This window comes from Poecile atricapillus, chromosome 6, assembly GCF_030490865.1.
Source record: "Poecile atricapillus isolate bPoeAtr1 chromosome 6, bPoeAtr1.hap1, whole genome shotgun sequence".
Lineage (NCBI taxonomy): Eukaryota > Metazoa > Chordata > Aves > Passeriformes > Paridae > Poecile > Poecile atricapillus.
The window spans coordinates 9008135-9032381 of NC_081254.1; the positions used below are offsets into that span (position 1 = coordinate 9008135).

The following is a 24247-nucleotide window of genomic DNA, read 5'->3' on the forward strand; positions in this document are numbered from 1 at the left end:
CTGGGTTTTCTCAGTCCAGAGCAGGTTTGAACAGATCCAAGAAAAAAGGAAAAAAAAGTCCAGGGAGCTCCTCTGCCTCAGCTAGCTAAAAACTAACTAACTAAAAGCCAGAGAGAAGCTCTGTCCCGCTGTCTGTCCGTGCTGCAGACACCACAGTCCAGGAGCAGGATGTGGGGGAGTGATGTTTTTCTTCAGCACAAACTGCGCGCTTCTTCTTCCTCCCCTTCAATCTCAGAGCCATTCTTAAAGGTGCAGAACTTAATATGTAACATAAACTGGGAGATTTGGTATACCAGCATCATAAAGTCACCCCAGGACAGGCCTAGAAATTTTCTGTCACTGAAGCATTATGAGGCATCTGGACTGGAGAACCTGGACCTTACGCAAAGTAAACTCCATAGGGGTAGATTCACTCTTATACTATTTGTAATTCAAAGATGACATGGTAGTCAGCAACAATCATTACCGTGCAAAATGGGATTACGCTTTTCCTTTCTTAAGGTGTTATGCTAATCACTGTGACACATGATCCTTGCTCCCTTCAGTATATTTCAGTGAATGAATTATGAAAATGGTTTGTTCATAGTCATGAGTACCATAACAAAAAAGTGTAACTGTCTTATACTTCATTTTCACTGGCAAGCCCTAAAACCTTGGGTCTACAGATTTAATGGAACAGTATTTTATTCATCCAGTCCTTTTAATTTTTTTTTCTCCACATCTGACATGTCTTCTTGTCTTTTGAGGCTGGAACAGACTATCACAACACGAAACTCTCTTTAACAGTTGGACATATTAGTTTTGCAGTGGCAAAAGCTCTCACAACCACTGTGCATAAAGAGGGTACACCATATTACTCTTTTGCAATTACACCTGGTCCCTTCCTGAACAGCATAAAGAAAAGTATTGCTGGCTTTGGAGGAGCCCAAATATCCATAAAGGAATAGAACAGTATCAATGAGGGTGAACCAGCATGTATACACCTAACTAGAAATGTCTTTCTGATAGATTGGCATTTAAGGAAAAAAAAACAAAAAAACAACCAACCAACCAACCAAAAAACCAAACAAAAAAACCAAAAAAATGAAAAAACAAAACAAACAAACAAACAAACAAACAAACAAAAAACCAGCAAAAAACCACCTAAAGAAGTTAAGGCTGCTGGAGGCTAATGGGAGCTTTTTCTCCTGGCCAATAACTGGCCATTTCTGAGAATTGACAGTAGTTTTGACCATTGAAAAGTGAGATCAACCTGTGAACACCACCCTTTAAAACCTAAGCCTGGGAATTTCCTAGCTCTCTTGCTTTCTGATTTTGAAAAGTAACAGAACTCTAGCTGGGTCCCATCCCCTGCCCAGGCCAAGTGGCCCAGGTAGGGGGCTGGGTTGGGCCTGCCACAGTTCCCAGGCTAGGGTCGGGCTTTCCTGCAGCCTCCCGGGAAGCCTCCAGGGTGGCTGAAGCTTTTCCCAGGGGGGGCCCAGTTCTAAACACTGCTGAGCTGAGATCTGACTCCATGAACACCTGCTGCAGCTTGAGCCAAATTTTAACCTTTTCATTACCCAGATGAGACCTGCAGATTTAATCCTTTTTCCAAAGAGAAGAAAAAAAGTGATCAGCATGTAAAGAGACAACATAAACTATCAAAGCCAGTGAAGAAAGGAATTAAACCTCAGATAAGAAGATAATAAAGAGATGCTTTAATAAGCTAAAATACTCTTTTGTTAAAGCTATAGAGACAGACAATAATATTCTGAAAAAAAACTCCTTTAATTCATGAAAGAGTATTTTAGGAGGAATGAAGTATTTCAAAGTGTAAATCTGAGCAAAAGTAATTCACTGATGAAGCTGAACAAGCAGTGAAGTAGTTGTGATCCTATGAAATACTAGAACAGAAACAGAAAAGTGGGAGTTGCTGAAGACTTGTAACACCTAAAAAGAAAAGAAAAACTTTTGTTCCCAGAAATGATCACAGAGATAAATGAAAAAAAAACCTTTGCCTTTAAATAACTCATCCTTAAAAAGACACCCCTTAAATTCATGGCCCATGAACACACCTCAGAGTAGTGTGAAATGAGAAGAAAAGACTGATAGTTTTCCAGGCAGTTGGCATCAAAAAAATAGGAAACCACAAGAAAATTGTTTTCTTGTGAAAAACTCTCTATAGGATGACAAAAGAGAACTTTTTTCTTTATAAAGACTGATAAAAAAACTACTATATAGTTAAGACTAACCACCAAGTTTTGTCTCTATATTGTCAATTAGACAAAAGAATAGTTGAGTGGTAGGGGAAAAGGGTTTCTGGAAGTTTTATTCTAGTTTCTTATGTTTTGTTAATAAACTTTCTTTATTCCTTTTAAGTTTTAAGCCTGTTTTGCCCTTCTAATCTGTATCTCACAACAAAAAATGAATAAGTTTTTTAGTGATTTTTTAACTAGTGCTTTAAAACCACGACAGCCTGAAAGATTTTAAATACTTTAACCCTATCTGATTTTCTTTTATTATTTATTTTAATTAGCCCTGAACCTAAGAGGAAGAAAATGTTTTTAGTGACTCTATCAGTAAATAGGGACACAGCTACTATCTAATGAGTTCCTCATCAGAACATTCGGGTTGTTAGGAACTGATCCAGACCACTCCTACATATTTCTCATGATTCCCTATAGTGTGAAGTACTTTGCTATTATATGGCACTTTGCAACATGCTGGTACTTTCCCAGCTTCTGCATTTGCCTTCCATAAACATGATATAAAAGCTATCTACAGAAGGACAAGAATGTCAGAAGAGCAAAACAAAGGTGCAATAAAACAGAAGATGGGATGTGAAAAACACACCTCTCAAGGTGGAATAGGATTACTTGTAGATTTCAATGACTAGAGTGTCGCCCTGAAAACTAAAGCCTTCTGATAATGTTTTCATAGATTTAGTTACTTTCCCATGAAAGTTCTATAAACATAAGTTTTTTATCACATTCCTTCTAAGAAATGTCTTTTGATGGACGTTTCGCGTGACCAGTGTGCTTGGGAAGGTAGTAACTTAATTATCCAATCCCTGGTCATTGTCAAGAATCTATAAATACTGGAGTCAGAGAATAAAGCTTTTTCTTTCCTGTTCTAACACTGAGAGGCGTTCGTGTGAATCATTTCGTGTCCTTTAGCGACACTAGAGAATAAAGCTAGGCTAAACCCAGTAACATTGCAAGATAATTAGCATATCCCATGCAGAGAAACATTGTTTTATAGGCTGGCTTATGATTAATAACACTTGAGGAATGGTATACTCCAGCTGACATGCACAACTCCAGCTTAAAGGATTACCTTCTTTTTTCCAGTCATCATTAGAGTAAAAGCTTATGTTAGTCAAACTAGCAAAAAGGAAAGAGGATTTATTTTAAGGGAAAAAACCTCTTGCACAATGAATCTTCAAGAATGTCTCAGTTTTCTGTATTTGATCTACATGACTAGTTTATAAACTGCTTTTAAAACTGACAAACAAATCTTGTCAGAGAATAATACAAAACAGCACTAAACTGTAGTAAATTATTTCCCTTAGGGTTTGGTTTTGCCATGTATCTGGAAAAGACCAAATAAAAACATGTCCTTGCTAAAATAAAGAAGTTTTTCAAAATTCAGCATTCTTTCCACATACAAACATTTTTATAGCAAGGCCGTGCTTTCTTCTTGGTTTATGTACAGCCATATGCTTTCAATAAATGTCAGCAAGAACAGAGCAACTTCACCAGATTCCATAGAGTGTTTCACGTGGCTGTATAACAACTGCATTTCTGTGAAAGCTGAGAAGCCCTAGGTTTATGATTAACAATTTAATGTTAGTTACATCATGGGAGAGGCAGCTTGTGCAATCTTCTTACATAATTTACTGTACACAGTATTCAATCCAACGTGAGTTATAAGTCATCTATGAGTAAGTCCTAAAGAATTAGAAAAAGCTGTAAGCAATACACAGGAAAGCCTGACAACAATGAGCATTTGTGATTCGCTAATGACTTGGTATTAACCTTTACATTTTGGGTTTTCAACTGATGTGTCACCATCAGAAACCTCCAGACTGATGTAATCTCTCACGTTCTCAAGTTGTAAAATGGGGCTTTGAAACATTTTTTCCAGGCTGCTTTCTTGTAAGTGATTGCTGCAGAAAATTACTATGAAATCATTAATATCTTTTGATGGCAGAACAATGAATTTCTAACAAAGCTTGTGTTCTGCATAATCATGATCGCCATCACTTTATATGTGTGAATGATCTCATTAGACTCTTATCATTTGTGACTTCTTATTCTCACTCAACTGGGACTAGTTTTATTTTATATATGTAGTTTGCTGTGACATTTATAATACTGCAGCTACTTCCTAAGCATACCAGCAACAGTCCACACTCCATGAAATTTACTGTATGGTAACAGTACAAATAGAGGTAGAGAAAAGGAAAACAAAATTTCCCCATTGCAGGAGCTGTGTCAGAGGGCCTTTGGATTGAGGGTTGTTTATCTGAACTGAGGGAGAATGATCCATGCTTGAGGAATATGATTTCAAGACACAAATACATACTATCAGAAATAAAGCCAGTAAATGTACCATTCAGCAAATATGGGCATCACTAATACAAGTGCAAAGCTTTATCAGTCACTTCCTTAGGAAACACCAAAAAATTCTCACATTCCATCCCACATGTGTAGAGCACACTCCTACAGCCACCTCCACTTATAGGCCTGCAAATTTTTTTGGCTGCTAGGTTTTCAATACACGTTGAATTACAAACACGATAGAAGTAGGAGTTTTCTTTCTCTATCTCTGCTTACAAAGGTGAATTACACATAATAGTATTATAACTGCATTATATGCCTACTATATATACTGTATAAAACATTACACTACACTAGAGAAAGGCAATCTTACAATTTAAAACCTGCAGGCAGAATCTAAGTATTACTGCAGTTCCTAAATAGATCTGTTGTGCCCTTTTCATCCATGAAGTGCTTAATTCAAACATCTCTTTTCACACCAAATTTATCAGACTCAGAGGATCCCATTGGCACCAGGAATCCTGGCTCAATAAAGCAATCAAATTAAATGGCAGAACTGGTTTACTGATCGATTTGTTCTCTGGGATGCTCAAAACATCCTGAAGTCTAATGAATTTAACTGAGTGATCTCTGTTGTATAGATGGACTTCGCAGAGGGCATGGAGCTGCCAGAGTAGCTTCTTTCACCACCTCCTCCAATGGGCCTCTTTTCTAGTAAGAGGCACAGATAGGAGCAGGCAGTGTGCACTCCCTGCTGGCACAGATCTCAAGGGTCATAGTGGTTACCACATGTGCTGGTGACACTGGGACAGGTACAATTCTGTAGCCACAGAGTGGAGCTTTCTGCCAGCTGCAACCAAACTCAATGTCTGTGCAAGGCGCAAAACAGCCAGTTCTCCTTTATACTTGGTCAATATTAATCATGGCAGGTGGGATTGTCAGGAATGACTTACGGAACACCTGCACAGCCAGAGTACAGTGATGGAAATCAGCACATGAAAAGGTATTACAGGTGGTTTTTTCCAGGAAGCTTCAGATTCTCTGTGTATGGATCTATTTTTCCTTTACATAATTACTTCAAATGTAGGGTTTTTTTAAAATAAGTTGCTACATACTGCAACTACACACTGTGTTTCACAAAACCCAGATTCTGATCTGATAATTTTACTCAATTTTCCGCTGCCTGTTCACTGACCTATCTCTTTCCATATAATTTCTCTTAAAGGCTTAATGCACTTGTGATCTTACAGTATGTCTACATAACAGTGTAGATAGTGGAACCTCAAATGGTTCAAGCAGGATATTCCATACAGGCATACATACATAGAACACATGTGTTCTATACAAATGGAAGACCCAGACATAGAAGATAAGCCCTAGTAATCACAGCCAGGAATTAGTGATTGTATGATCAAGGGATCACACAGCCAGGCTTTATGGTAGAGGAACACCGTATGACCACGTTCAATGTTCTTCTTTGAAATGGCTTGTTCACTATGACAGAGGTAGTAAATGGTCACCTTAACTTCTAACAGAATGAGATGCAAGACCTGCATCTCTAGGAAAGTACAAGCTATGTTCTTAGTCTGACATTCCCATTTCCAGTGGATCCAAAAAGCCATATTTTACTGGAGTAGGACTGTATTTCGCTTGTTCTACTCCTGGGCTCAAAGTAGTTTGTTATTTTGCATGAAAATGACTTCTGTGAGTCTGAATAATTATACTTTAGTATTAGTAATTAAACAAGTGATGAGAAAGCTACTACAGGTACAAAACATATATGTGTTCTACATAACTCCAGTGCACCAAATATATTTAATTAGCTTTATCCATATTAATAATGCTGAGAAAAAAATAAGGTTGATAAGAGATGTCCACAGACACAAGTGCTTTCGGACCTACTACTGCAAGAGTTCACTTATTTATTATTTTGAACTATTATTTTGAATTATTAGGTTTTTTATGTTATAACAGGTAATGTTCAAATCATTAACCATTTCTGTCCAAGCTCACAGAGTATCAGATAAGTGAGATCAGTAAGAGAGAAAATTACATGTTGTTTTATAGAGTACCACTTGGAAAAATTTGATTTGGTATGTAACTTCAAGCTTATGGAGTCAACTTGCCATGCTCATTCTGCATTCATAAGCACTGCCTTAGGTTTGGTTAATGTGGTTATGCTATGCATTTTAATATAGAATAGAACAATAATATAGCAGCTCTGCCTGAGAGAGATTCAAGACCTAACTTGAAATTCACGATAAGGAAATTCCTTATGGTGCAATGTGAGAGGTCACCTGGGCTGAGTAAAGATAACAGCCAGGATTCTGTAGAGTACCTTAATTTTAGGATGCCAGATTTGACACATCATAGAAGCCTGGGCTTTCAAAAGACAAGTGCTCCATTCTTTTCAGAAAGAAGGTAGCTTGAATGCCACCAAAAGCAATGAGCCAGTAAATCTTGGAAAATAAATGCTATATTCCAAGAAGAAAAGCTAAACGTTTAAGTTTTTCCATTTTGTGTTCGGCACTTAAAACCCTGCTGGCATTTGCCAAGCTTATGTGATTTAATGATTGTAAGAGAAGAAGCAGCTGTAAGGAAACTGACAACTATGAAATCCTAAAATAAATTCTACATAAAATACCTTTATTAATAGGTGGAAACTTCCGTATTTAGAGGACACTCCCTTGCTGTGTCCATTGAAGTAGACAGAACTTTTCATAAAGCTGCCTTAAAATCATGATCTAGCAACAGCTACATTAGATGTCACAAGACCTGCCCAGAGAACACTGTTATTCCCCTAGTTAGTTTATATGTCTTTTCTGCTGTGCTGCACCCAGTTATTGTGTTCAACAAAGTGTAATCAAAGACCTCTTCTGTGATGGCGCTAAAATGGTAAGTGGTTTACTAGAGTCTGGGGAAGGGCAGGGCAGTTTGAGGGGTACAAGCCACCTCTACAATCTTTCTAAGATAAACTGTATTTACATTTCCCCAGTGTCTGGTGTGCAGTGACCCTGGAGCCTTGTTGCCCTGGTGTCCCTTTTGGAGTTACCACTCCACCCACCCGGGCTAGCTTGACACCGTCGACCTGCGGGGCGACACCCTTCCGAATCCTGGGAATCAGAGGAGCGGCTTGCCGGAAGAGACTGCAGCAGGAGTCAGGCTCTCGTTAAGGGCAAAGTCCAAGCTTATTGAGTCCACACACAGACCCCAACCTCAGCTCCACTGGTCCAGGAAAACCCACAGAGCACCTGTAACAGCAACTTAAATATGGGAGAGGGACAAGGGGAGGGGACAGACTGCCAAACAATGGGAAACAAGGGGGGTGTGTGTGAAGGGATCAAAAGGACATTGGGGAGAACCAATGAGGAAGGTTCAGGGAGGGACTTTCTCTGTCTCTGCCCTATCGCCCAATGCCCTTCCCCGAGCTTTCTAGGAGCTGGGAGGAGTAGCCGAGTGACAGACAGGGCCCAGAGGGGAGGAACAGCGAACAAGAGGCAGGTACAAGGGTGGATAGACAACTGGGATAGGAGGGTACAACTTGGGCTAAACTAATAACAAAACAGAGGGGAGAGGAGAACAAACCATTAACATAATACGATGGGGAGCAAAATTAACAGCACAATACAACAAAGTTCTGTTGTTGAGTTCTGCTGTTCTCACAGTAACTGTGTCAGGTGTGACATCAAATGTGCTCAGCTGCATTCACTGCTGCAGCAAGATAGAAAGCAAAGGAGAGCATAGGCCATCCTTCACTTTTAAGAGGATAATATACTTGATGATACATTACTTTGAGTCCATGCCTTTATTTTGTACCTCTTACTTCTTGTATAGAACTGTGAAACTGCTTAGGAGTGCATTGTCATCCACAGCTGCTTCATTGTCCCTGTGTTCCACCTTTCCTCAGATTCTAAATCACTCTTGGTATCCCTCTAAAGGCCTATGGAAATATGAAGATTCATGCCTCTTCTATTAACACCTCCACTACCTCTTCTCCCTCAGAAAGACTTTTTCTCAATCTCATATACATTTGTGAACAAATTGGCAAGAATATGAAATCTGTGCTAACCATTAGGAAGCTACCAACAGGCTGAAAGCACTTCACTGAAACTTTTCCAGTAACTGGAAAAGAATGCAAAGGGATTTTCTGTCTCTCAGGTTAAGGCTTAAACTAGTTTCTTGTAGCTACTGGACAAAGATACCTGTGTGGAACCATTGCTAGAACTGGCTCATTAAACCCTGAGCTCCATGCTAAACAGAATTTATAAATCTCCCTTAGAATCTTCTTTGGATTATCTAAACATTGGCTTCCATGTGTATTTATGAACTTCAAAATCTTTGACACATTTCAACATCTTACTGCTGAAAATACCATGTTTTCTTTCTTGTTATACTCCCTTGCTTTGCCAGATAGCACAAGATGCATAAAGCAAATGTATTTGTCTCTTCTGCGACCATGCAAAGAAACAGTCACTGTTTCATAGGGTACAGCCATAGTCCCTGGCTCCCTCCCCTTCTGCCTCCTTCCCCTACTCAAGAAGAATGAGAACAGGGGGATTCCAGACTGCAGCCCTTTCCCCTGTGGTCCTGAACACTTGGGCAAGGACTCAGCACATCCTCATACCAGCTGTAGCCCAGAATTAAAGGTCAGGTCTTTTTTAAAATTGTCTTTTAACGCAATGTTTGAAAACATATTCAAGACCCTCCTCTTCATCTTTCTCCTCCCTTTTTTTCTCCCCATGACTGTCTATTCTTTTGACTGATTATCCTATCACTGGGTTTGATTGCACAAGAGTCACCTGAATGCCAGTCACAATGTTTAACCTTCCATTCACCTGCATGCTCTGAGACATATGATCTTCTTCAAACACTCACCCTATGATTTACCGGTCTGGAAAAAGTGAATACTGAAGCAGCGAAGTGCAGGGCTTAAAATGAACTGAAATTAAATGTTTCATATATGCAGGCATTGCTAAACAATAAAGTCCTTATTTATGATATACCTTTTTTTAATTTCAACCCACAGTGACTTTATCACACTCCATTTGTAAACTCTGGGTATAAATTCTCACAAACCTAAGGTATTTAATTTATTCATATTGTTAAATCTTTCCTTAAGGAAGTTATCCTGTTAAATCTGTTAGGGCTGAGATCAAAGCAGATAATTTGTAACAGTTTCTCATAGCAACTCCAGTTGCTGCCATCTAAACTGGTAGGATGCTTCATTTAGGCTTCTCAGCACAGGAAAGACATGGATGTGCTATGGTGGGTCCAGAAGAAGGCCACAAAAATAATCAGAAGGATGGAACACCTCTCCTATGAGGAAAAGCTGAGGTAGTTGTTGTTGTTTGGCCTGAAGAAATGGCTTTGGGGAGACTCTATTGCAGCTTTTGAAAACTTAAAGAGGACATTAAGAAAAATGGGGAGACACATTTTAGTAGGGTCTGTATGATAGGACAAGGGGTAATGGTTTTAAAGTAAAAGAGGGAAGATTTAGACTAGATACAAGGAAGATATTTTTTACAATGAGAGTGGTCAAACATTGCCACAGGTGATGGATGCCTCATCCTGGAAACATTCATGGTCAGGCTGGACAGAGCTCTGAGCATCCTAATAAATTTGAAGATGTCCCTGCTCACTGCAGGTGGGTTGCAACTTTAAAGGTCCCTTCTAACACAAACTATTCTGTGACTCTATTATTATTTTGCTGTTTCAGCATTTCTGGCCAGATTTAATTATTTCTTTATCCCCTTTTTTCTTCTGTGGATTGGTTAGTGGCTCTGTGTACACTCCCAACTGCATAAAATGGTACACACTTGTGTTGAGTGGGACAAACATCCATTTATGGTTTTTATGCCAGTGGATTGGGCTAACCTTAAACACTGACAAATGCCTGGGTACAAAGAGCGAGTCGCACTACAAACAGTGTTCTACATCTTCAAAACATGAAAATACAGCCAATAGCTCTTTATGAAAGTTGTTGCAGTAACAAGTAGCTAGAACTCATGTTTTTTTCATGAAGGAAAAGCTGAATTTTTATTGCACAGCTCATATTTTATAGGATTATCAGAAGGCACTTCATTAGTATACAATACATTAACACTTAGTTTATTGGTTGGTAAATGGCATTTTGCTTGTTTATCAAATGTTTCCATTATTGGATTGTTTACATATCTTCTTCACTGATTTTTATGGGATCAGTTTCTTGTTTTTACAGTCATAAAGTTATTTTCTTCACAAGAATAAATTGTTGTGTTAACTGATTTTTATTCTTATGATTTTTTCTTATGGGAACAAACAGATTATTTGTTAGTTGCATTTAGCCTAAGCTATGATATTAAAAGGCTTTTCTTTTATAAGATTTTTACCTATATGTAACAAGTTGTCAAGAAGTTTCCAAAACTCACATTCTTCATAATAGACTCTAACTAAAAAGGCAAAAAAAATACTTAGACATTTATCACTAAATTTATAGAATTCTCTAAATGGAAAACAAAATAGTTCATAGTTTATCAACTATACAGAAATTCCAGTACAATACTTAAAAGTTCTTTGAATGACTTACATATGTTCTAAACATGTCATGGATAAAGGAGTATTATCCTGTAAAGGCTTAACAAAACTATCAAGTACTTATAAAGATGTCTATCAACTCTTCATAAACTGGTTAAAGTACCTGCTTAAGAGCAAGTAGTTCAAGTAACAACATTGACTACCCCGACTGGTCACCTCCTTTCTCAGGTTTCAAGATATCTGGATTTTCCTGAAATATTTCAAACCATGATTCTTCAAACACTGGTATTTTCTGAAAGTTGTAGCAGAAGAGCAATCAATACATAGAAACAGTGATGGATTGCTGACAGTGATTTATCTTGTTAGAGACAATGGAAAATTTTCTTGAGTTTAGTGCCATATGCACTCAGTCTGAAAAGAGTAAGTAATTGGTAACAAAGCACAGGACATTGCCAAAATTTTCTGTATGTACTAAAATTGTCTTCACATTTTCCTTTTTTTGAGCTACAGGAGCTAGTTATGTATCCTAAAGACAACTTTTCTATGGTTATCAAGACACATAGATCTTAAGCCCATGTGAAGTTCTGCTGATTAAATACTAGTTTGGCATAATTTAATTATTTCCATTGAAATGCAAGTCTGAAAAATTGAAAGTAATAATCAGTTCCCCTTTATTTTTTCCTCATGTTTCCAAATTTTCTAAACTTTTTAATACTTTCATTTAAATGCATCTGACACAATGTCTCTCTGTTAGAAAATGCAGAGATAGTTTCCTCATTCACTATACCATGATCTTTAAATATAAACTCAATACAAAAATCATAATTTTCTTTCTTGATCTTCTTTAACTCTCCAGTTCCACAAATAATTAAAATCTAGACCATCAGATCCAACATCTTGCTAGAACAAAGAAGTCAGAATCTGAATTCAGACACAAGGATTATTTACTGAGACTGTCATTGTAGCAGACCTCTCTTATTTACAGTGAGACAACTCTGGTATCCACTAGTGGTACACTGCAAGGTCATAATCAATAACTTCTCTTAGGGTCTTGTAAGCTACCAGCAAAATAAGGATTCCAATTGTACATGGAGCAAAGAAGTCCTACTAGACACTCGGGTCCCTCTGTGGTCTCAGAAATGGGGTGGGGTGGGATGTGTAGGGTGGGATGGGAAAGGATAGGAATATTTTTGTCTGTTCTTGTTCTGCCTCAGTTTTACATCTGAACATAAGGATGGATAAGCTTCAGACAGTTTAACAGTCTACATTAGTTCATGATCTCTTTTTCTGGGATCAGTCTGTGTAATTATGAAGTCATACAAGCTTTCCTTGATTAATTTTGTGCTTTACAAAAGACTAGTTTGGTGCAGCTAAACATATTCACTACATTTAATGAAACTATGGAAATAAATGAGTGGAAAGGCTGTCTTTATCCTCCTTCCATGGCATTGTTGTTTTTTCCAGTGTTATTTGGAGTATATTCTTCAAAGGCTTGTCCAAGCTGGTTATAAGCCTTTTTATTTAAAAAGAATGGACTAAGACATGATTTTGAGCAATGCTGAATAAACAGGAACTGTCCATCAAACCAGAGTTAACAAATGTTTATTTGTTAGAACCACTAGAACTCAGAACTCTGCTTTCACTTCACTCCGGATATTTATGAGCCTAAAGCAATGTGGGATTCAGGTAGGTTTTCCAAAATCAGGAATCGATTCCCTCTGCATTACTTTTGTATAATATAGATTTGACATTTCCACAACCTGTCCCTCCTCAGGATAAAATATATCACTGTTACAACAATTTGCCAGTGAAATCCTTCCTCTCTCACAGTTTCCAAGTCAGCATCTTTACCCAGACAAGCCTTTGCTAGTCTTACATAGGTTTGTCTCGTATGAACACAATGTGATTCACGATGGTGATTGCTTCAGTATTTGTAAGATTATTTTTGTAACACTCTATGAGGATGGGGTAAACCTTCACCAGACGGTTATAACATACCTCCTGGTGTTTTATTTGACTCTTGTTCTGCTCACAACTCCCACTGAACTATGTATAATGTTTTAGGTTTGGACTTGCCAAGTCCTCATAGGGAAGAACTAAAACCTCTCACTACTCTGGTTTGTTGTATTAAAGCTGTAATAAGACCTTCTACGAAAGGCTCTGAAAGCCCCCAGAAAGGCTCCTGACAGTGATTCTGATATCTCTTAGGACACAGAAGCAGCTTTCAAAGCCAATACAATCTTTGCCACACACAGATGTGGAGAACAGGAGCTCCACCTGCCCTAACACCAATGACAGGGAATAGGAATGGAAGCCAGAGCTGGCCACAGCCAGCAGGCTGTGGGCAGAGCTGGAGAATACTCTGCAAGAAAATGCCATTGTCTGAAGCCTGTTCCAGGCCAATATGGCAGTAAAGGGCTACAGTAACCACAGTCATAAGCCTAAGACAATAGAGGATAAAACATTAAAAACATCTCAATAAACTGTAGCATAACGAACCATTGGCTTCCAAGCCTGGGAAAGCCTGGGACTTGCTCATCGCCACGTCCCATATGACCTCCTGTGTCACCACAGCTCACTTGGCAAAACTGAGCACACAAACACTCCCTGCACCACCACAGCACAAAGGTCTATGCTTGATTCACTGTCAGTGACTCCCATTGCTTCAAGGCACAGGTTGAAAACAGCTGAGAGGACTTCCAGGAAGCTCACAATCTACCTCCATCCTATAACATCTAGTGAGCACTGAAGAGTACAAATGCACTTACTATCACAAAACAGATTTTGTTTCATTTTTCTGCAGAAAAAAATTACCTCTCCCAAATCTTTTTTCCTTTAAGAACTCAGATATATAATGAAAGCCATGAGTCACCTGGAGCTGCTATAGTCTAATGTAACTGCAGCTTGATAACAGCGTAACAATGAAAAGACTCACAAGCATAAACATTTTTGTGACCTCAGTATCTTCTGTGAATGAGGAAAAATCACAGTCTTGACATCATGACTGGTATCAGTCTGTCTTATGTCTGGGTTCAAGAGATAGTGTCATAAAAGTTACACAGCAGCCAACAATTCTTAAAAGCAAATTTCAAAAATATTTTTGTCATCCATTCCTGGAAGCCTTGAGCTTACATAGCTTCTCCTCATCTATTCCATGTGCACTTTGAAGGATAATGGCATTCCATCTCTGCTTATAGATTCAACACCTGTAATTTTGCACAAAAATAAGCACAATATTAAAAGTATAAATTAATTTTTCAAAAATCAGTAAGGACTATAAATGAAAGTTATTTGAAAGAGAGAAAGTGTTCTGTGAAGGTCATTCCCTTTCCATACTACTGCATAATTAAGGTTAAAATGGAATTATCATACTTTAAAGGGCAGATGATTTACTAAATACTTACGCTTTTTTTCCTGAATTAAACATACAGTCTTAGTATCTAAGATATAATTTTAATGTAATGAAAATATCCTATACCCACTAACTATAGATCAGTGAAAAAACAGGAAATCCTGCCTTTACTGGCATAAAAAAGTAAGTAAATAAGACTGTCCTCAGACTAGCGAAGTTTCCTTTCTGATACAGCTGAGAAGCTTCCTTATATTGGACTCAGTCTGGGATTAAACACGGGAGTTCCATTTCTAGAATTGTCAGTCAACCTTTCAAACAACCTAAATTCTTTTTGAAGTGTGAAGGAAATACAGGAAATAGAATCAAGCCATTCAGTGTTCACAAAACACAGCTGATTTAAAGCAAACTATATAACCTGTTGCGTGGGTGGACTTTTATCTCATGTAGGTTTAGTTAGCAGAGCTAAAAATATTAGCCAATACAAGGTCAGAGGGTGTCCTCTGGAATAGATGGAGATGATAACCCTTGTGAGCTCAGCTGTCTGCTCCAATTGCCTTGCAAATGATAGTGTGTTTCCAGCACAAATTACAGGAATTTAGACAGTTAGTTTGTACAGAGTGAAATTGTACAGCTATACAATTCTGCACGCAAATACTGGGGAAGCACAGTGGAGGCTTCCTCATTGGGGCTTTAAATATGAGTTACCAGGACTCTGTATAAATTCTTCACAAATAAAATAATCCTTCCAATTCTGGAAGTAACTATGGCCTAGCAATCTTTCTTTGTCCTTGGTACCACATGTGCAACAAAGGTCATTATCTTTCAGTCATTTACTCTAAACCTTACATTTAGCCAAGCTGCTAACAGTTTTTCTTCACTTAATGAGGGAATCACAATACCAGTGTCATTTATTTTAAAGGCTCAGCTCCTGGAATCCTGTGATCATTCTCCCACATTTCTTTTCCAAATGCAAAGCATAGGTCATGCTAGTGTTTGACAGTAGTCTAAAGCTTATTTATGGCAGTCTGTCCATGGCATTACAGAACTCCACACAGGCTAATTCCCCCTGCTGCACAGTTCAGCATCCTGATACAGCATGCACGTATATTGCACTATTGATACAGTGTACAGCAGGTACGTTTCAAGCCTTCATGACTCCACAGGAAAGCACATGAAATAAAAATCATCAAAAGAAGAAAGAAGATTCAATGAACCCTGCTTCTCTTTATGGTTTTCATGATATGGGGGCTAGGTTCATTAGTTCTGCACAGAATGCCTGATCTCTGCCATTCAGATAGGAGAGCTGTTTGGCTGCAAGCCCAGCCTGCCTCTCTACCTGCAATACTGCCAGCTCCTGCTGTCCTTAGGCCCTGCATCTTAGCACTTCACCTTTTAGAAGGGCTGTGTTGACAGAAACTCCCCATGACCAACATTAAACATCACCACGGTGAAGCACTGGCACAAGGCTTAGCATCTGCCCGTACAGTCCTCCCAAATCCTCCTCAACAGCACAGAATGGCCCAGGGAAAATTGAGTCAAGACCCTGAGTAAGCAGAAAATTTTTTTACCACTAGGCTCCTGGGCTGTTCCTCAAATTTACCTAAGCATTTCAGCAATACATTCTACAACCTTTTAAAATGCTTTACGGAGTTGGATTACTTACGGCATCCCGTTATTGTTCTCTCTAAAGACTTCTGTTAGTGTATCGTTGATAGAGAGGTCAGACACCCGGAGGACAGCGTAAATGGGAAGCAGCCGGGGCAGAAAACGGGTTTAACGTTGTTTTTTAGCTACGATTCAGGATCAAAGTTCTGTATGGGGAAACTGAAGCGAGCAGTGCGGTGGGATTTACTCGTCAGATTAGTCAGCAATGTTAAACAGGAGTATTCACAGTTCAGGGAGGCACACACACACCCCCCTTGATCTCACAGTCAAGTTCCACATTTCATCGTGCGGATGCTCACACGGAGCGGGGAGGAGGCGGCTGGGGACCCCACCCTCCCGCGCGCGGAGGTGATGCCGTTGCGGCCGCTCCCTGCACGGGGCCCCGCAGGATTTCCTGCCTCCGCAGCCCCTCAATTCCTGGAAGCGATCTCTCCCGGGGCCAGGAAGGGCGAGCGCGCCGCCACCGGTAGCCCCAGAGCCCCGTGAGGAGCGCTGCGATCCCCGGCCCCTCAGAGCACAGCAGCGCGTGCACCCCCCCCCCCCCCCGCGCCCTTTTCCGCGCGCACTGCCCGCCGCGCGCGCGCGCGCGCTGCTGTAAGGGCCGCGGCAGCAGCACCGCGTGCCGGGGCGCGCTCACGTGACGGCGCCGGTTGACTGTGACGCGCGCGCCCGCTCGGCGCTGCACAGCACAGAACGGTACGGCACAGCAGGGCGGGACGGCAGCGCGCCCGAGACACAGCACCGCCCTGCGCACCCCGCCGCGCCTCACTTCTGTCCTGGCCCCAGCCGGCCCCGCTCTGCTCTCAGGTGAGACGCCGCGGCCCCGGTGGCGGGAGGGAGGGCGGGCGCGGGACGGGCGGATGCCGCCGCCGGTCGCTGTGGGTGACCTAGCGGGGCCGGCCGGTGTGGGAAGCTGCGCCAGGACTGCGCCGGAGGAAGGAGCGGCGGGCGGCTGAGGCACCGCGAGGCTGGGACCGGCGGGCCGGGGGCGCTCCCCGTTCCGGGGCGGCTCCTGACAGGAGTCCCCGGGTCCTGCCCCAGGAGGATCTCCTCACCTGCCCGCTTCGCCCTGATGTCCCATTCGCTTCCGCGGTAAGGTCAGAAATGCTGACAGCTCACTTGGGTGTCAGGCGGTCCTGCTGCATCGCCCCTGAGCCGTTCCATACCGTTAGACGTGTTCGTTGTTTCTCTGATTTCTCACGGTGTGGGCATGGCGCTGGGGTATCTATCACTACACGCGGCATGACTTTTACTCGCTCTTGCAGAGGGCTTCTTTACAAAATTAATCCTAATCCTAAACTAAGCCCTGTTCGTATTTCACCTTCTGGGTATTGGTTTGGCACATTTGCCATGGAAATCAAACTTTCTTCCTGTGTAGAATCTCCAGGCACTTTCTGCATGCACTTTGTTTGAAGAACAATTTGCTGAATTAATGTAGCATGCACAAAGATAACTTGAGTTGACGTACTAGCAGGGTACCATCTATCTCGTGAGCAAAAGTGGAATATTCCTGCCCTTAGGTCCCTTTTTAATCTTAAATTATTAATGGCTCTCTGCATTACAAGAATGAAATTTGTTATTGGTACAGAGTGCAAATGCATGTAGAGAACTGGATACAAGAGGAGCTGGTTATAAAGAAGGATGTACCTTCCAAAAAGACCTAGCTGGAGAATGATGTTAAAGAGCCCTTTCTCTTTACAGTTGTTGAGAACCTTTGGGGAGAAGCAGTAGGCCATACCTAGCCCAACTCTTTTGCAGCTCTTGGAAAAAGGGAATGAGAAAAGGGAAAACCTTTTCACTACTTGGGGAGCATAGGATTAGTAGCTTTAGAGTTGCTTGCACTTTCATTTAGGACCTGTTTAAATGAGTTGTTGGGGTTACTCCTAAGATAGGGTTAGTGGCAATCATAATAGCCCATCTTCTTTTAGAACCTCATTTTGAGCTTCACACCAAATGCTGTCATTTGTGCTTAGTTAAATGGAAGTATTTTTATCACATATCATCGCTCTATTGTCTGTGTAATTGAAACAGGAAAAAGTTGCTTGTTCTCTGAGAGACCCCAGAATAAACATACTTGCCTAAACTGAAATAGAAAGGGCAAAACACTTGCATTTGCTGTGGATCCAACAACATCAAATTTGAAAATATGTTGAGAGGAAATGTTCATTTAGGTATCAATGGGAAGTAACATTTCTACTGTCTGTTGAACCATGTAATGTAGAGCAAGTGAGGTGTGTCATAGTAAAGAGTACAACAGTGAACTAAGGTTCTGCTCTTTCTTTTACTTGAACTTCTCCCAGTATTTTGACTTTTAAAGGCAAAAGTAAGTGAGACCATATTAAGCAAGTCAGAAATATATGGCTTAAAAGCACTTTTCTTCCACACAATCCCTCAGAGTTTATTGAAGAGATTTAGGGTAGATGTACTGTGAATATGTGGTGTTATGCACAGAGATGATGGACGAGTTAAATGAAACTCGTAAAAAACTTGAGAGGATAAAATTCTACAATATTGTCAGTTTGGTAATAATAATAAAAACCCCCAACAAACCAAACAAAACAGGAGTGCGGCAAAGACTGGATCAGCTAAGGCTTCTGAACAATACAAAGGTGAAGTTGAGGTGGATTTGAGGGAAAAACTGGGCTGAGTTTTCTGTAGTGTAGTGTGTAAGAGGAGTGTCTTGTCCATCACAGAAGAGGCTTCTAGACCAGATTAGACATTGGCCACAAGGAGTCATCCAGGGAGCCCAGTGTTCCACCTGGCCTCTTCTGTGTTCCTTACAGGCCTGGTTTGCACAGCAAATGTTTCACTTGGCAACCTGCAGGAGGTGTTCCTGTTCCTCACCTTCCTGCTTATTTAAAAGAAATTTCCCACTTTGGAGAACTACACCATGCAAGTACATCCCTCACTGAATTACTCTGTGTTCCAGCAGGTTTTAGTTTCCTTCAGCCCACGGTGACCTTGCTGCATGCACTGCACACAGTATCGTGGTGTGCTTCTTGTTGTGGGTGAGCATTAGTTCAGATAGTTCCTGCCTGGGTGCAGAGCAGATGGGAGAGAGAAGGAAGCGCACTACCACAGCCAGAGCTGATACTTTCTCTGCAGGCACACAGGGTGAGAGTCACAGCAAGCCAACTCTCTTCTCAGATGTCAGCTCCTCGAGACTCTGCTAAGGAAGGTGCATGTAAGGTTTAGCTGCTCTATTCTTCTGAGTGCAGATCATCATCATAGAGAGAGATCTGTTTCCACTACCATGGTATGAAAGACGTTTGTATTTTGGAGTTGTAATAGGGTAGAACAATGCTAATTAAGAACTGAACTATCTTCAAAACTGGAAAGTGGAAGACTGAGGGGCAGGGGGATGAAGGCCATAAACTTTTATCTGTGAAGGGGAACTTTTAGTCTTATGCTTTAGTAATGATGAAAATCAGGTTTAGCTACATTTCTGTCTGCTTACAGTCTTCAAACAACTGGTCTGACTTTAATAGCATAAGAATTAAAAAATAGCAAGCAAGAGAGTCTTACTGTGGCCTTTAATATGACGATAATGTAAATGATTGATGAAAAAGAATTGTAAATGAACTTGTGGAAGGGCTTCATATGTCTGTTTGAGAATAAGAAGGATCTTGATATATCCTTGGAGGTCATATCTGTAGATTTTAATGAGGGTGAAACAGAGAAAGGCTGTTAGAAGTGAATGAGATCTCAGTGAAGTAAAAACGTAGAAAGTTCTGGGGGTTGTGATGAGATAAACTAGATGGCCTTAGTTCGTTTTTTTTTTTTTTGAAAAGGGATGTTCTGAAGGAAGCTATAAGTAACTTCTAATCTGCCATCAATACTCAGGAAACAAGTAAAGAGTTATGAATGGTACCATATCATACACACACACACACACACACACACATATATATATATATATATATATAAACAGTTTTGGAGCCCTGAGTATGCTAATGTCATTAATTCATTATTTGGAGGGTTGTTTAATTGTGGGTTAAGGCTGTTACTTGTAGTGCTTACAAAGGGAGCTGTATGGGCCTGCCTTGGAGGAGGTAAGGGTGAACACAGTAGAAAAGATGGTGAGAAGATTCTTCACAGTTGTAGCTGCATGAAACATGGAAGCTCAGGAAGACTGGTATGTCTTTGCCCCTAAAATCACTATTGATAAGTAGCAAAGGCAAGGGCAGGACTCCTAGAGGACATAAACATCATGCCTTTAGCTCCAGTGTCAATTTTTGTGGCTTGTCTATTCCACAAAGGTGGAATGAAGTGTTACTTCATTCTGTGTTTGTTCTCTCTGTTGTGTTGTGCTGGGTATCTACAGAGGGTTGTAATTTCTGTGAGAAATTAATTTCAGTCCTAAATTCAGTTCTGAAATGATCCTGAAAGAAGCGAGAAATGTCCAGTGGGCCACTAATCTGTTCATTTGAAGAGTCTGCATTTTACTGGTAGCTATTGAAGCTAGCATGAAACTCTGGAACCTACTTGTGCCACTGAGCATTGCTTTTAGGGCAGCATCTGAGGTGAAACCAATGTTGTTCTCATCTTCAGTTCTTGGAAAATCTCCACCTTGCTCCTGGATGGGAACCAAGCCACAATAAAGTAGGCATTTACCAAACTCAACGAAGGACATTTATAATTAATTTAATTTGTTACCAAAGGAGGAAGCAACACAGAATTCCCAGTTCATGTGTCATCAGGCTGTCAGCTCATATTTTAGAGTCTTGTCACCTTCTTGAAGGTAGCCAAAAAAACCCTCCTCAGAGTCTGTTGCCTAAGAGACATCCCTGGTTAACTGGAATACAGCAGTGTTAGGTTCTGACACCTAGGGTGGTTTGATGTTTTCTAATGTAAAACCATAGAGAAATTATTTATGAACAAGCTTCATTTGATAGACTTGTGTCAGTCTCCAGTTATGCTCAAAAGCTCATCAAGCTACCCAAGATTTCTTCAGTATATTGGAGCAAAGAGTGTTTTAGTAAAGATATACAGTTCACCTGTTTGAAACTTTAAAAGACTGTTTTGTTGAACAAGCAGGCCTGTTTTACAATATAAAATGGATCATAAAAGATGTTGCTGTTGCATGTATCATAATTTTAGGTTGAAAATCGTAAGGTTTATTTTTTTTTTTTTCCTCATTTCCTCCCCAGGAGTGCCACAGTAAGAGAAAAGCATGAAGTATTTTTAATGAAATTCTGCTTTTGATCAAGTTGCTAAAAATGGATGTGAACATTTTCTCCTGTGAGGTAAGTATTGACAGGAAAAAAAAAAAACCTGACTCATTTCACTTAGTGTTGCCTGTCACCTCTGCTCTTCTGACCAGCAGCTTTTGGTTAAGTATGTAAGAGTTATAACATCTACGTCTTGGCAAACTTTGTACCAAAAGTCTTAACTGAAAAGTCCTACAAATAATGATTTTATTTACAGGATTAGTCAGCTTTGTTCTGATATTTCAGCAGATAAAAACAAATTTCTAAGGGCTTGGTGTTGCAGTGTTGGTAATGAGCAGCTTCTGCACAGACTAGCTTTTGATCCAATGTCAAGCTTTTTTCCAAGAATCAAAGAAACAGAAGTTGGTAAGTCTGATTTTCAGGAGTAAATACTTACACAGACTAACTGCAGGTGCAAGAAATGAGCGAGATCTTGGGATGAAGAAAGAGTTTGTACTATAAATATGTAGGTACTTTTTCATGCATCCAGGCAGCTTTCTGAGTTCCTGCTCTGTGCAACTTGGGGAAAACTGGGGCTTTTGCCAGCCTAAGTTACAGGTGTATATTTATGTTGCTTTTGTCAAGTATCACAGCTAGATCTTCACAGTTCCTGCAGTAAGTATGTAAGTTAGTAAAACCAAATATGTGTCCTTAATTTAGGATTGTGAGAAAATTCAGGTTTTAAGGAACCTCAGGAGATCATTGAGTCAAACTGTCTGCTTACAATTTGGAGTACTCAATGAAATTAGGTCATTTTTACCCATTGGCCTTCTCAGTCTGTTATGTGTTCAGAAGTATTAACAAGAGATGGATTTATAGCTTGCCATATGTCTTAAATGTACATTATAATAATGCAGATAGGAACATAAGATTTGTCAGAAGGGAGAATGTTTTCATGAAGATAGGAATGGTCTGTTTCTCTGAACAAAGGAAACAATAAATCTCTGATGTGTTCATTTGTTGCAATTGCAAAGGAAACCTCCACAGGTCAGCTAACACTGACCTAATGACATGCTGCCAGTATTTTTAAGATGGGTTCCCTGCAAGAATTACCCCTTCGCAGGCATCTCTGGGGAATCTACTTATTTACTTCCTCCTGTAAGCAAAATTGCTTTCTCATAATAAAAGGAACTGAACACGCTGCTTGTCCTGTTTGAAATGTTACTGAAACATTTCCTCTGAAGTATAAATATTTGTTCATGGGAAAACACAGTGACAATGAGAATAAAAATAAGCATCTTGTCAGGAAGCTTAGGGAGCAATCTCTTCCCTGGGCTCTAAAAGTAAGCACAAGGCAAGCATCCTTCCTCTCCCCATCATTATGTACTATCAAGCAGAACATTTTGTGAGCCCTTGAACTACTTCCACTGTTTTGTCCAGGGAGAATTATACAATTAAGGGGTTAATCTTGTCAGGAGAAAGACATTTCAGCATTCAGAGCCTCATGGGAGGGTCAGTGAAGTGAAGATACACTTAGTTTACTTTGGATTTATGCTTATCTCAATGTGGTTTGAATTGATCCCTCAAAATTGGTAATTTAATAGCTTTAATAGTTACATTAGTAATTTAATGAGCCCCTTTCAGGACATCATCAAAGACAAACATATACTTTGTGAATAAAAGTAGAAGTAATTTTATAGGTAATGCAGTTCCTGCAAGCCAGTTTACAGTATTACATATAGACAAGTTGTGATTGTCATGGTTTAACCCCAGCCAGAAGCTAAGTACCATGTAGTTGCTTGCTTATGTACCTCCAGTACGTAAGAGGGGAAGAGAATCAGAAAAAAGGTAAAACCCATAGGCTAAGGACTGTTTAATAATTGAAATAAAATATAATAATCACTGGAATTAAATGGGAGACAAAAGAAAGGGAGAGAAATAAAACCCCAGAAAAACAAGTGGTGCACAACACAGTGGCTCGCCAGGTGCTGGCTGAGGTCCAGTCCTGCCCCAAGAAGCAATTGGCAGCTCACAGTTGACTCCCCCAATTTATATACAGAGCATGACCTTTTAGGGTATGGAATCCCTTTGGCCAGTTTGGGTCACCTGTCCTGGCCCTGGTCCCACTCAGCTTCTGGTGTACATGCTCACTGGCAGAGCATGAGGTACTGAAACATCCCCAGTTTGGAGTGAGCACTACCAAGCAACACCTACATCATCAGCATTCTCATAGTGAGTCCAAAACATAGCACTGTACCAGCAATGAGGAACAAAATTAACTCTATTCCATCTGAAACCAGGACAGTGATGCTATGAATTATTTAATATTCATTGATTGATCTCACCATCAAAAAGTACCTATTGAAGGAAATGGCACACCCAAGAATCCAAGTATCTCTTTTCACCTCTTCTCCCAGTGTCAAGCCTCACTTCCCAGACTGATTTAAAATCAATTTCTGAGTAATGTGCATAGCTCATGTAGGTAAATTACAGAAAAATATTCTCAGAAACTTGGCATTTCCACACCAGTTCCTGTTGTTTCTCTGATTTTGTCTCACTTCTCAACGGGAATATATCTGCAGGTCTGAAAAAAAGCTAACTTGTGCAAGGGTGTGTGCTTGAGTCAGAAAATGCTGCATCTCTGGAAGGTGTGTCATTGTAGAGGTGTTATTACTCCTTAATATCCCAGTCACAGCTTATTTGCTTCTGGGCTTCTGTGTCACTGAGGCATTATGAGACAAGTAGTAGTAAAGTTAGCTGTCTGGATAAAGAAGCTACTGCTCTCTCAGAGATTACTGTGTTCACAGTCAGTGGAATAAAATAGCTACATGTGTGATTGCCTCTACAGTGCAATCTGGCACTTGAATGTAGCTGACAATTCAGAATGGTAAATACAAAATTCGGAACTGTGAAAAGCCAGCAGAGGGGTATCTGTGCAACAGTAACCTTCAACAGAAGATTATTAAATTTATCAGAGGAAATTTTAAAATCGCTTGAACTAGTTCTTCTCAAATTTATGACTGCTT

At 40.1% G+C, this 24247-nt stretch overlaps 1 protein-coding gene across 7 annotated transcripts in view; it reads left to right on the forward strand.

Moving 5' to 3' along the window:
* Positions 1-16538: 16538 nt before the first annotated feature.
* Positions 16539-24247, forward strand: part of RHOBTB1 (Rho related BTB domain containing 1) — a 66635-nt gene continuing 58926 nt past the window's right edge. The window contains exons 1-2 of one of the 7 annotated variants that reach the window (XM_058841089.1): positions 16539-16878; positions 21222-21317. The gene's annotated coding sequence lies outside the window, so the exon portion shown is untranslated. Of the gene's footprint in view, positions 16879-16995; positions 17169-21221; positions 21318-24247 lie in introns of those variants that run through there. The other 6 variants (XM_058841080.1, XM_058841088.1, XM_058841093.1 and 3 more) reach the window with 6 other exon arrangements.